The sequence below is a fragment of the Mustela erminea genome, chromosome 7, assembly GCF_009829155.1.
Source record: "Mustela erminea isolate mMusErm1 chromosome 7, mMusErm1.Pri, whole genome shotgun sequence".
NCBI classification, from domain to species: domain Eukaryota; kingdom Metazoa; phylum Chordata; class Mammalia; order Carnivora; family Mustelidae; genus Mustela; species Mustela erminea.
Genome location: NC_045620.1, coordinates 52,152,778 through 52,165,759, shown reverse-complemented (window position 1 = coordinate 52,165,759; position 12,982 = coordinate 52,152,778).

The window sequence follows — 12,982 nt, the reverse complement described above, 5'->3', positions numbered from 1 at the left end:
CCTCATATTCAGAGCAGGGGTCTGAGTCAAGGATTCTATATGTACATACAGCAGACATACAGGAGGGACATAGAGCAGACACCACAGGAAACAATCAGCTGGAGAGATATAAAGAGCCAAGGGTTCATAGGACTCCCAGAGCTTCCTGGAGACAGAACCTAGGTGAGGATGTCCCTCTATTCTGTGCATTAAAGTAACTGATCACAGCAAACAGAAGTCAGTTATCTTGTTTTCTGGTGTAACTCCTTTCATAACTAGAGAAGTATATCAGCTCTTCTCTCATCAAACAAAAAGCGCCCCCTATAGAAATAAGATTCTTTGGCCATACCCATCATTTTTGGTTGAGTATTCTTTGCATGCTCTGAACATTCAGTTGGATGGTAAAACTAAGCTGATACATCAATACTGACGGCCAGCTGACATATCCTAACTATGTGTGAGTGATTTAACATATCTTTACTGTGCCTCATATAATTTCTACCTCATCAAGTGTTTTACTTATAAGTTATTATATACTGTCTTTGGAAAGGATTATCTTTGTTGGGATATTTTTTATGTCGTGAACCCTGTCTTTTGATAGCCTATATTTTAGCTGAGAGACAAGGCTAAAATATACAAAAGAATAGTCAAATACAAGATTAAGGTCAGATGAGGAATTATTGAATATTTTCAAGGCGAGGGACCTAATGAAGTGGTATGGAAAGCCTTGGGAAAATTCTTAAATATATTCCCAGGAATTGAGAACTAAAGGGATTAGTAAGTAATGACTATTACTTTTTTTTTTTTTTAAGATTTTATTTATTTATTTGACAGAGGGAGGGATACCAAGAGCAGGAACGCAAGCAGGGGGAGTGGGAGAGGGAGAAGCAGGCTTCCTGCTGAGCAGGGAACCTGATGCTGGACTCAATCTGAGAACCCTGGGATCCTGACCAGAGCAGCAAGGCAGACGCTTAACGACTGAGCCACCCAGGGTCCCCAGTGACTATTACAGGAGTTGTAGACACTCTTAGTTGTCTGTCAAGGTCCCGTGTCCTTCTGTTCTATCAGAGCTTAGGTTTTACAGGCTTAGTGACCCAGGGGAAGTGGACCCATTACTCTGTGACCATGACTCCAAGAGTAGGTCCTCAGTGGTCTAAATAAACTCATCTTGCTGATTCCACTTCTCTTTGCCAGTGATTGGTTCCAGGAGCCCTGCTTAAGCCAATCAGGGCATCGCATTCTTCTGGCAACTACTATTGGTCTAAAGATGGGCAAGTGACCACAGCTGGCCCAATAAGACAGAGGGTTGGACTTTATTACATAATTGGAGGAGAGACTCAATAAGATGGCATGCTGTCCCTATTGCTGTTGATGGCTCTGGCCATGAAGGTAGCCTGAGGACAAAGCCAGCATGTGAAGGGCAGTGATAGGGACTTGTGGAGGTATGGAGAGGAAGGCCTAATCATGTCATGCTGGAAGCTGCACTATGTTGGGACTTCTTTGATATGTGAGCTAATCCTTTTCTTATTGTTAAAATCACTTAAGGTTCAGATTTTTGTTACTTGCAGTCAAGAATGTCCTGAGTGGTAGACATATCAACTTTGGTACACCAATTCCAGAAAGGCTGCTGGATTGATGTATATAGGCCCTGTTTTAAGAAATGTAGCTTGCTTGCTTTTTTGATATGTGCATCTCTGTAGATAGATTTTTTGACATGTGCATCTCTGTAGATAGATTAGGAAGAAAACCAAATTAGGTGAAAGGAAGCTGTAATTGAATGACACCTGGTACTTAGAGTTAGGTTATAAGAGGGTTCAGAACACTCCCAGGGTTTGGCTGTCTACTTCAAGCCCTTCCATCTACTGCCTCCCAACTGCCTTCTAATACCAGCTAGGGGATCAGAATAATCAGGCTCATTTTACTCTCCTTTAGGCAGAGGGCTCATGGGAATAAAAGACCCATGGAGTCATCTGACTCTAGGTGTCCTGAAGTTTTGGTTTCACCACAAAGTCTTACCTTCAAAAAAGAAGATGTCCCTAATTTTGGTAGGCACTAGGGTATGATGGTACACAGGGTTGGAAAACTCAATAGAGGAAGCCAAATTTGAGGTGACTATTCAATCCTTTTGTTATTTGCCTATCTTATTATTATTTTTAAATAGAACTGCTAATTTTTAAAGTGAAATATTTAATAGTTTTTATTTTAAAAAGGATCAGGTTGCTCTGAGTGTTTTTTGGTTTTGTTTTTGTTTGTTTTACTCCTGTGGATCAATGGTGGTTGACAGAAAAGCTGCATCCCATATATATTAATAAAATATATGTCAATAATCAGTGGATATGAAACTTGAAGAAAACAACCAGATCTTCGTTGCTTAGAAACTCTTTGATGGTTCCCCATCAAAAAGTTGGCAGCTGGCTATGTCCCTAAAGTCTTTTAGATGTCACGTTGCTTTCTGCTTCTTCACGTGCACCACATGTCAGCTGCTGTATTTTTGCAATTCTCTGACTATGTGTCCACACTCTCTTAGCTTCCTGCCTCTTCCTCGAATTCTCTTCCCTTCCTACCACGTGTTCAGCCCACTCCCTCCTGTCCCTTCAGGACCTAGCTCAGGCATCACTCCCTCCAGGGAAGTGTTTCCTGACTCCCTAATTCCTACCTGGGAGAAAGTACTGTTCATCTGGCCTCAAATCTATCTTACCGTTTGAGTTCCATCATAGCAATGTTTGTTTTTGGATAAATTAGAATTTTTGCCTATTCAAGCACATCCTGTCTGACTCCTGTTGTCTTATATCAGAAAAGGTCTAGAGAAGCTGGAAGACTAGGGATGAAGTGGAGCTTAATCCTTCTCTAGTGACAGGGCTGGCTTGGGAGTAGGATTTTTCTGTGCAAAAAGTACAAAAACTACACAGGTCATTGGCAAGAGGCTGCCCAGGATATTGGAAATTGGTGTCTTGCCCTACCCATGTCTGATAAGCCAGAAAAGTCCATTTGACTTCATGGACTCACAAACTCCTGGGAAGGTTGGTATAGGCTCTCAATTCGGGCACTGGCTCTCAAAACAGGCAAAGGCAGGGCTGCCTGTGTGGCTCAGTGGGTTAAAGCCTCTGCTTTCAGCTCAGGACATGATCCCAGGGTCCTGGGATTGAGCCCCGCATTGTGATCTCTGCTTAGTAGGAACCTGCTTCCCCTGCCTCTCTGCCTACCTGTGATCTCTGTCAAATACATAAATAAAATAAAATAAAATAAAATAGGCAAAGGCATTGTTTTGCATTTGCTGCTTACTTTTTCCAGAAGAAAATGGATGGGATGTGGCAGGATTGAGGGTAACGGATTGAGGCCAGAGAAAGTTTTCTGACAGGATATCATCTAGGAAATTTGTTCCTGACTCAGGATTGTTCTGGTTGGGAAATGGATAATTAGTTGCACTCAACAAGTCCCAGTGGGGAGCAGGATAGCAAGATCCCAGGACACAGAAACAGATTAAATGTTATCTTGAGATACATGGAGACTCCTACCTCTGTTCTTGGGCTACCATGGCCTACTGCTGGTGAGTGGTGAGGCCCAGGAAAGGAAGGAGAGAATTATTCCCCTATCTGGAGATAGAATGACTCTCTTTTTTTTTTTTTTTATTTCCAGCATAACAGTATTCATTATTTTTGCACCATACCCCATGCTCCATGCAATCCGTGCCCTCCATAATACCCACCACCTGGTACCCCAACCACCCACCCCCCGTCCCTTCAAAACCCTCAGATTGTTTTTCAGAGTCCATAGTCTCTCATGGTTCACCTCCGCTTCTAATTTCCCCCAACTCCCGTCTCCACTCTAAGTCCCCATGTCCTCCATGCTATTTGTTATGCTCCACAAATAAGTGAAACCATATGATAATTGACTCTCTCTGCTTGACTTATTTCACTCAGCATAATCTCTTCCAGTCCTGTCCATGTTGCTACAAAAGTTGGGTATTCATCCTTTCTGATGGAGGCATAATACTCTATCCCCAGGGGTACAGGTCTGTGAATCACCAGGTTTACACACTTCACAGCACTCACCAAAGCACATACCCTCCCCAATGTCCATAATCCCACCCCCTTCTCTCAAACCCCCTCCCCCCAGCAACCCTCAGTTTGTTTTGTGAGATTAAAAGTCACTTATGGTTTGTCTCCCTCCCAATCCCATCTTGTTTCATTTATTCTTCTCCTACCCACTTAAGCCCCCATGTTGCATCACCACTTCCTCATATCAAGGAGATCATATGATAGTTGTCTTTCTCTGCTTGACTTATTTCGCTAAGCATGATACGCTCTAGTTCCATCCATGTTGTCGCAAATGGCAAGATTTCATTTCTTTTGATGGCTGCATAGTATTCCATTGTGTATATATACCACATCTTCTTGATCCATTCATCTGTTGATGGACATCTAGGTTCTTTCCATAGTTTGGCTATTGTGGACATTGCTGCTATAAACATTCGGGAGCATGTGCCCCTTTGGATCACTACGTTTGTATCCTTAGGGTAAATACCCAATAGTGCAATTGCTGGGTCATAGGGCAGTTCTATTTTCAACATTTTGAGGAACCTCCATGCTGTTTTCCAGAGTGGCTGCACCAGCTTGCATTCCCACCAACAGTGTAGGAGGGTTCCCCTTTCTCCGCATCCTCGCCAGCATCTGTCATTTCCTGACTTGTTTATTTTAGCCATTCTGACTGGTGTGAGGTGATATCTCATTGTGGTTTTGATTTGTATTTCCCTGATGCCGAGTGATATGGAGCACTTTTTCATGTGTCTGTTGGCCATCTGGATGTCTTCTTTACAGAAATGTCTGTTCATGTCCTCTGCCCATTTCTTGATTGGATTATTTGTTCTTTGGGTGTTGAGTTTGCTAAGTTCTTTATAGATTCTGGACACTAGTCCTTTATCTGATATGTCATTTGCAAATATCTTCTCCCATTCTGTCAGTTGTCTTTTGATTTTGTTAACTGTTTCCTTTGCTGTGCAAAAGCTTTTGATCTTGATGAAATCCCAATAGTTCATTTTTGCCCTTGCTTCCCTTGCCTTTTGCGTTGTTCCTAGGAAGATGTTGCTGCGGTTGAGGTCAAAGAGGTTGCTGCCTGTGTTCTCCTCAAGGATTTTGATGGATTCCTTTCGCACATTGAGGTCCTTCATCCATTTTGAGTCTATTTTTGTGTGTGGTGTAAGGAAATGGTCCAATTTCATTTTTCTGCATGTGGCTGTTCAATTTTCCCAGCACCATTTATTGAAGAGGCTATCTTTTTGCCATTGGACATTCTTTCCTGCTTTGTCGAAGATTAGTTGACCATAGAGTTGAGGGTCTATTTCTGGGCTCTCTATTCTGTTCCATTGATCTATGTGTCTGTTTTTGTGCCAGTACCATGCTGTCTTGATGACGACAGCTTTGTAATAGAGCTTGAAGTCCGGAATTGTGATGCCACCAACGTTGGCTTTCTTTTTCAATATCCCTTTGGCTATTCGAGGTCTTTTCTGGTTCCATATAAATTTTAGCATTATTTGTTCCATTTCCTTGAAAAAGATGGATGGTACTTTGATAGGAATTGCATTAAATGTGTAGATTGCTTTAGGTAGCATAGACATTTTCACAATATTTATTCTTCCCATCCAGGAGCATGGGACATTTTTCCATTTCTTTGTGTCTTCCTCAATTTCTTTCATGAGTACTTTATAGTTTTCTGAGTATAGATTCTGTGCCTCTTTGGTTAGGTTTATTCCTAGGTATCTTATGGTTTTGGGTGCAATTGTAAATGGGATTGACTCCTTAATTTCTCTTTCTTCTGTCTTGCTGTTGGTGTAGAGAAATGCAACTGATTTCTGTGCATTGATTTTATATCCTGACACTTTACTGAATTCCTGTATAAGTTCTAGCAGTTTTGGAGTGGAGTCTTTTGGGTTTTCCACATATAGTATCATATCATCTGCGAAGAGTGATAATTTGACTTCTTCTTTGCCGATTTGGATGCCTTTAATTTCCTTTTGTTGTCTGATTGCTGAGGCTAGGACCTCTAGTACTATGTTGAATAGCAGTGGTGATAATGGACATCCCTGCCGTGTTCCTGACCTTAGCGGAAAAGCTTTCAGTTTTTCTCCATTGAGAATGATATTTGCGGTGGGTTTTTCATAGATGGCTTTGATGATATTGAGGTATGTGCCCTCTATCCCTACACTTTGAAGAGTTTTGATCAGGAAGAGATGCTGTACTTTGTCAAATGCTTTTTCAGCATCTATTGAGAGTATCATATGGTTCTTGTTCTTTCTTTTATTGATGTGTTGTATCACATTGACTGATTTGCGGATGTTGAACCAACCTTGCAGCCCTGGAATAAATTCCACTTGGTCGTGGTGAATAATCTTTTTAATGTACTGTTGAATCCTATTGGCTAGTATTTTGTTGAGTATTTTCGTATCTGTGTTCATCAAGGATATTGGTCTATAGCTCTCTTTTTTGGTGGGATCCTTGTCTGGTTTTAGGATCAAGGTGATGCTGGCCTCATAAAATGAGTTTGGAAGTTTTCCTTCCATTTCTATTTTTTGGAACAGTTTCAGGAGAATAGGAATTAGTTCTTCTTTAAATGTTTGGTAGAATTCCCCTGGGAAGCCGTCTGGCCCTGGGCTTTTGTTTGTTTGGAGATTTTTAATGACTGTTTCAATCTCCTTACTGGTTATTGGTCTGTTCAGGCTTTCTATTTCTTCCTGGTTCAGTTGTGGTAGTTTATATGTTTCTAGGAATGCATCCATTTCTTCCAGATTGTCAAATTTATTGGCGTAGAGTTGCTCATAGTATGTTCTTATAATAGTTTGTATTTCTTTGTTGTTAGTTGTGATCTCTCCTCTTTCATTCATGATTTTATTTATTTGCCTCCTTTCTCTTTTCTTTTTGATAAGCCGGGCCAGGGGTTTATCAATTTTATTAATTCTTTCAAAGAACCAGCTCCTAGTTTCGTTGATTTGTTCTATTGTTTTTTTGGTTTCTATTTCATTGATTTCTGCTCTGATCTTTATGATTTCTCTTCTCCTGCTCGGCTTAGGGTTTCTTTCTTGTTCTTTCTCCAGCTCCTTTAGGTGTAGGGTTAGGTTGTGTACCTGAGACCTTTCTTGTTTCTTGAGAAAGGCTTGTACCGCTATATATTTTCCTCTCAGGACTGCCTTTGTTGTGTCCCACAGATTTTAAACCGTTGTATTTTCATTATCATTTGTTTCCATGATTTTTTTCAATTCTTCTTTAATTTCCCGGTTGACCCATTCATTCTTTAGAAGGATGCTGTTTAGTCTCCATGTATTTGGGTTCTTTCCAAACTTCCTTTTGTGGTTGAGTTCTAGCTTTAGAGCATTGTGGTCTGAAAATATGCAGGGAATGATCCCAATCTTTTGATACCGGTTGAGTCCTGATTTAGGACCGAGGATGTGATCTATTCTGGAGAATGTTCCATGTGCACTAGAGAAGAATGTGTATTCTGTTGCTTTGGGATGAAATATTCTGAATATATCTGTGATGTCCATCTGGTCCAGTGTGTCGTTTAAGGCCTTTATTTCCTTGCTGATCTTTTGTTTGGATGATCTGTCCATTTCAGTGAGGGGAGTGCTAAAGTCCCCTACTATTATTGTATTATTGTTGATGTGTTTCTTTGATTTTGTTATTAATTGGTTTATATAGTTGGCTGCTCCCACGTTGGGGGCATAGATATTTAAAATTGTTAAATCTTCTTGTTGGACAGACCCTTTGAGTATGATATAGTGTCCTTCCTCATCTCTTATTATAGTCTTTGGCTTAAAATCTAATTGATCTGATATAAGGATTGCCACTCCTGCTTTCTTCTGATGTCCATTAGCATGGTAAATTCTTTTCCACCCCCTCACTTTAAATCTGGAGGTGTCTTCAGGCTTAAAATGAGTTTCTTGGAGGCAACATATTGATGGGTTTTGTTTTTTTATCCATTCTGATACCCTGTGTCTTTTGACAGGGGCATTTAGCCCATTAACATTCAGGGTAACTATTGAGAGATATGAATTTAGTGCCATTGTATTGCCTGTAAGTTGACTGTTACTGTATATGGTCTCTGTTCCTTTCTGATCTACCACTTGTAGGCTCTCTCTTTGCTTAGAGGACCCCTTTCAATATTTCCTGTAGAGCTGGTTTGGTATTTGCAAATTCTTTCAGTTTTTGTTTGTCCTGGAAGCTTTTAATCTCTCCTTCTATTTTCAATGATAGCCTAGCTGGATATAGTATTCTTGGCTGCACGTTTTTCTCGTTTAGTGCTCTGAAAATATCATGCCAGCTCTTTCTGGCCTGCCAGGTCTCTGTGGATAAGTCAGCTGCCAATCTAATATTTTTACCATTGTATGTTACAGACTTCTTTTCCCGGGCTGCTTTCAGGATTTTCTCTTTGTCACTGAGACTTGTAAATTTTACTATTAGGTGACGGGGTGTGGGCCTATTCCTATTGATTTTGAGGGGCGTTCTCTGAACCTCCTGAATTTTGATGCTCGTTCCCTTTGCCATATTGGGGAAATTCTCCCCAATAATTCTCTCCAGTATACCTTCTGCTCCCCTCTCTCTTTCTTCTTCTTCTGGAATCCCAATTATTCTAATGTTGTTTCGTCTTATGGTGTCACTTATCTCTCGAATTCTCCCCTCGTGGTCCAGTAGCTGTTTGTCCCTCTTTTGCTCAGCTTCTTTATTCTCTGTCATTTGGTCTTCTATATCACTAATTCTTTCTTCTGCCTCATTTATCCTAGCAGTGAGAGCCTCCATTTTTGATTGCACTTCATTAATAGCTTTTTTTATTTCAACTTGGTTAGATTTTAGTTCTTTTATTTCTCCAGAAAGGGCTTTTATATCTCTCGAGAGGGTTTCTCTAATATCTTCCATGCCTTTTTCGAGCCCGGCTAGAACCTTGAGAATTGTCATTCTGAACTCTAGATCTGACATATTACCAATGTCTGTATTGATTAGGTCCCTAGCCTTCGGTACTGCCTCTTGTTCTTTTTTTTGTGTTGAATTTTTCCGTCTTGTCATTTTGTCCAGATAAGAGTATATGAAGGGGCAAGTAAAATACTAAAAGGGTGGCAACAACCCCAGGAAAAAATGCTTTAACCAAATTAGAAGAGATCCAAAATCGTGAGGGGGGAGAAAGGGGAGAAAAAGAGGTTCAAAAAGGAAGAAAGAAAAAAAAAGAAAAAAGAAAAAAAAAAAAAAAGAAAAGAAAAGAATTAAAAAAAAAAAAGGAAAACACCTAAGAAAAATGTAAAAAAGAAAAAATATATATATTAGATAAACTAGTAAAAAATCGTTAAAAAAGAAAAAGGTAACAGTTAAAAAAAAAAAAATTTACCCGAAGGCGAGAAAAAAAAAAAAAAATGAAAAAGAAAAAAATTAAATTAACTGCAAGACTAAAAAAAAATCACAGGGAAAAAGCCATGAATTCCGTGCTTGGCTTTCTCCTCCTCTGGAATTCTGCTGCTCTCCTTGGTATTGAAACCGCACTCCTTGGTAGGTGAACTTGGTCTCGGCTGGATTTCTTGTTGATCTTCTGGGGGAGGGGCCTGTTGTAGTGATTCTCAAGTGTCTTTGCCCCAGGCGGAATTACACCGCCCTTACCCGGGGCCGGGGTGAGTAATCCACTCGGGTTTGCTTTCAGGAGCTTTTGTTCCCTGAGCGCTTTCCGTAGAGTTCTGGAGGACGGGAATACAAATGGCGGCCTCCTGGTCTCCGGCCCGGAGGAGCCGAGAGCCCAGGGCCGCACTCCTCAGTGCGCCCTCAGAGAACAGCGCCCAGTTACTCCCGTCTGCCTGACCTCCGGCCGCACTCCGAGCTCTCCGAGCCTGCGACCAGTTCAAGATAACACCGAGCTGTGAGCTTACTGTCGGCTCTGTCTCTGTAGCCGGCTTTCCCGTTCCAATACCCGCAAGCTCTGCGACACTCAGACACCCCTGGTCCTTCTGTGACCCTGCGGGACCTGAGGCCACGCTGAACCCGCGTAGGCTTTGCCCCGGTTTAGCCTCTGGAGCGATGTCCCTCAGCGGAACAGACTTTTAAAAGTCCTGATTTTGTGCGCGGTTGCTCCGCCGCTTGCCGGGAGCCGGCCCCTCCCCCTGGGTCTATCTTCCCGTCGCTTTGGATTCACTTCTCCGCCGGTCCTACCTTTCAGAAAGTGGTTGTTTTTCTGTTTCCAGAATTGCTGTTCTTCTTCTCTTCGATCTGCCGATGGATTTTCAGGTGTTTGCAATCTTTAGATAAGCTATCTAGCTCATCTCCTGCTAGCTGATGTAGTCTCAGCCTGCTACTTCTCCGCCATCTTGACTCCTCCCCTGCATGTGCTCTATAGCAACTGTTTTCTCACCTCTCTTTCATTAGACTGTGAGATCCTTAAGATTATGATGAATTCTCTTATCTGTTTCTTTACAGAAAATTCCTGGTGAACTTGGTGAGCACGCAATAACTGCACGTCAGACTACTATTGGCTGGTATCCTCTCTTCTCCAAATGGGTCTCTTCATGAAGTCTCTCAGAAAACACATGTCCGGTTCTGAGTGTGGAAACACGGCTCCCCCTCACCTGCGACCGCAAGAGGGAGAAGCAGCTCCAGGACAGCCGAGTGAAGCCCAGAGCCCGTCCCACGAGCCCGTCCCATGGGCCCGGCCCCCGCGCTGGCTACCTAGAATGACTCTCTTGATTGTCCTTCAGTACATATAGTGGGCCAACACTTTCAATTATATTTTATTTCAATTATATTTTAGGCACCAGAGACAAAAGATATCAAAGCACTGTACAGAGTGGATCCATATTACAAAAGATTAGCATGAAGAAAAAAAAAAGATTAGCACATAGTGTAATATGTACTTGCGTAAAAGAGCTCAGCTCGGTTCAAAGAAACAGCTTTCCTTTTTTCCAGCTTCTGACTATTCTTTCTTCTGTCTGCCCCCTCACCGGCCTGTCTCCTCCTCTTCCCCTTTGCCTGCTCTTGGCTGCTGTGTTTACCCCTCCTCCTCCTCCTTCTTTTTTTTTTTTTTTATGGTCCAAAATATACAAAGTTTATTGTAATATTGGTCTCAATGCATTTTCTGTCCAGAAATTAAATAAATATTTTTAACAATATTTATTAAACACATATTATGTGTCTAGAAATTTACCTAGCACTGAAGATTCCATGGTGAAAGATAATTCAGACATTGGTTTTAATGTTTGTAATCAATGAAGAGGAAACTGTTGAAACCATACCCTCCTCCCCAATCCTATGATTGGTAGTGATGATCATTATGTAATCGCTGTGTTTGTCTCAGGAACTTTCTGGTTTACCCCTCCTTCTTAATCTACATTTCTAAAATGCTTGCGGCTAAGAAACATACATTTTCTCAGTGAGTGTTCTGATCGTAATTTAAAAAAATAGTATTTTCTTCAAGAAGTTCGAAGTGTGTTTCAGGCTTAAACCTTTTAACACCTTAGGCAGAGATCAATTAATTATTAGGACTATCTCCAAGGAGCACAAAGAAATGCAAAGATACTAATTGTCAACTACATATTTTGGAAAGCTCCTCTGGTACTAAAAAAAAACTATAGGATGAGGGAGAAGGGCAACTCATTTTAGGAGTGACACAGTTGGAGCTAACTAGTATAGTAACCCTGAAGTTAGTGCTAATGACACCTTTGGCTAGTGAGAAAATACTGTGCTAAATATATAGAGATAACCCTTACTCAGCTTGCTAAGATTCCTTCAATATGTTCAAAAAAAAAGGAAGGGAAAGGACTATTACCATTATTTTATGAATGAAGAATTGTAATCCAAGCTCAGGGTCTTCCTGGACTCTGGATGGGTCAGTGACAGACAGGGACAGCTCATATAGACTCTCATTGGCCAGGCCTAGCTGCCTTTCCTCTCTGAGTAATTTCCCTCCTTCCCTTTGAAGGAATAGTGTGAAGACTAGTGTGTTTATTATGGCAATGGAAACCTTTAAAACCTTTGCATTAAGGTACTATTGAAAAAAGATAAAGAATAATTAGAAGTACTATTTTTATATCCTCAGTAGATTTGTTTTAATTTCATCAAACATCTCACTGAATACAGTTGGCCCTACATGCCCTCCTTATGCCTGTGGATTCTCTGCATTCATTAACACTAAAGTTAATTGAAGTAATTTCTTTACACTGAATCATGGTACTGATTATTGTTATACAGTTCATCATGCACACACAAAAATCACTCAGGTGCCTGGGTGGTGCCCTTGGTTAAGCATCTGACTCTTGGTTTCAGCTCTGGTTGTGTGTGATCTCAGGGTTGTGAGATGGAGCCCCATGGGCTCCTTGGTCAGCAGGGAGTCTGTTTCTCCCTCTGCCCCTCCCGCCTATTTGTGTACTCTCTCTCACTCTCAAATAAATAAATAAAATCTTAAAAAAAAAAAAAAAACAACCTCTCTCCCTCTGCCCCTACCACCACCTCTAAAATAAATTAATAAATCTCTAAAAAGATAATTACTTGTAAGGGTCTAAGCAATAACATACAATTTCTCATATATTATTTATTTATTTAAAAAGATGTTATTTATTTATTTGACAGACAGAGATCACAAGGAGGCAGAGAGGCAGGCAGAGAGAGAGGAAGGGAAGCAGGCTCCCTGCTGAGCAGAGATTCCCGATGCAGGGCTCGATCTCAGGACCTGAGATTGTGACCTAAGCCAAAAGCAGAGGCTTTAACCTACTGAGCCACCCAGATGCCCTCATATATTTTTTAAATTTAGGAGTAATTGACGTATAACATTATATTAGTTTCATGTGTCAATGATTCAATATTTGTATATCTTGCAAAAGGGTAACTACAAATCTAGTTAATATCTATCATAAAAAGTTACAAAAAATTTTTAAGATCTACTTTTAAGATCTACTTTCTTAGCAACTAATGTACAGTGTGGTAACTCTAGTTAATACTACTGCATTGCATATTTGAAAATTGCTAAGAGAGTAAATCTCGTGTCTTAT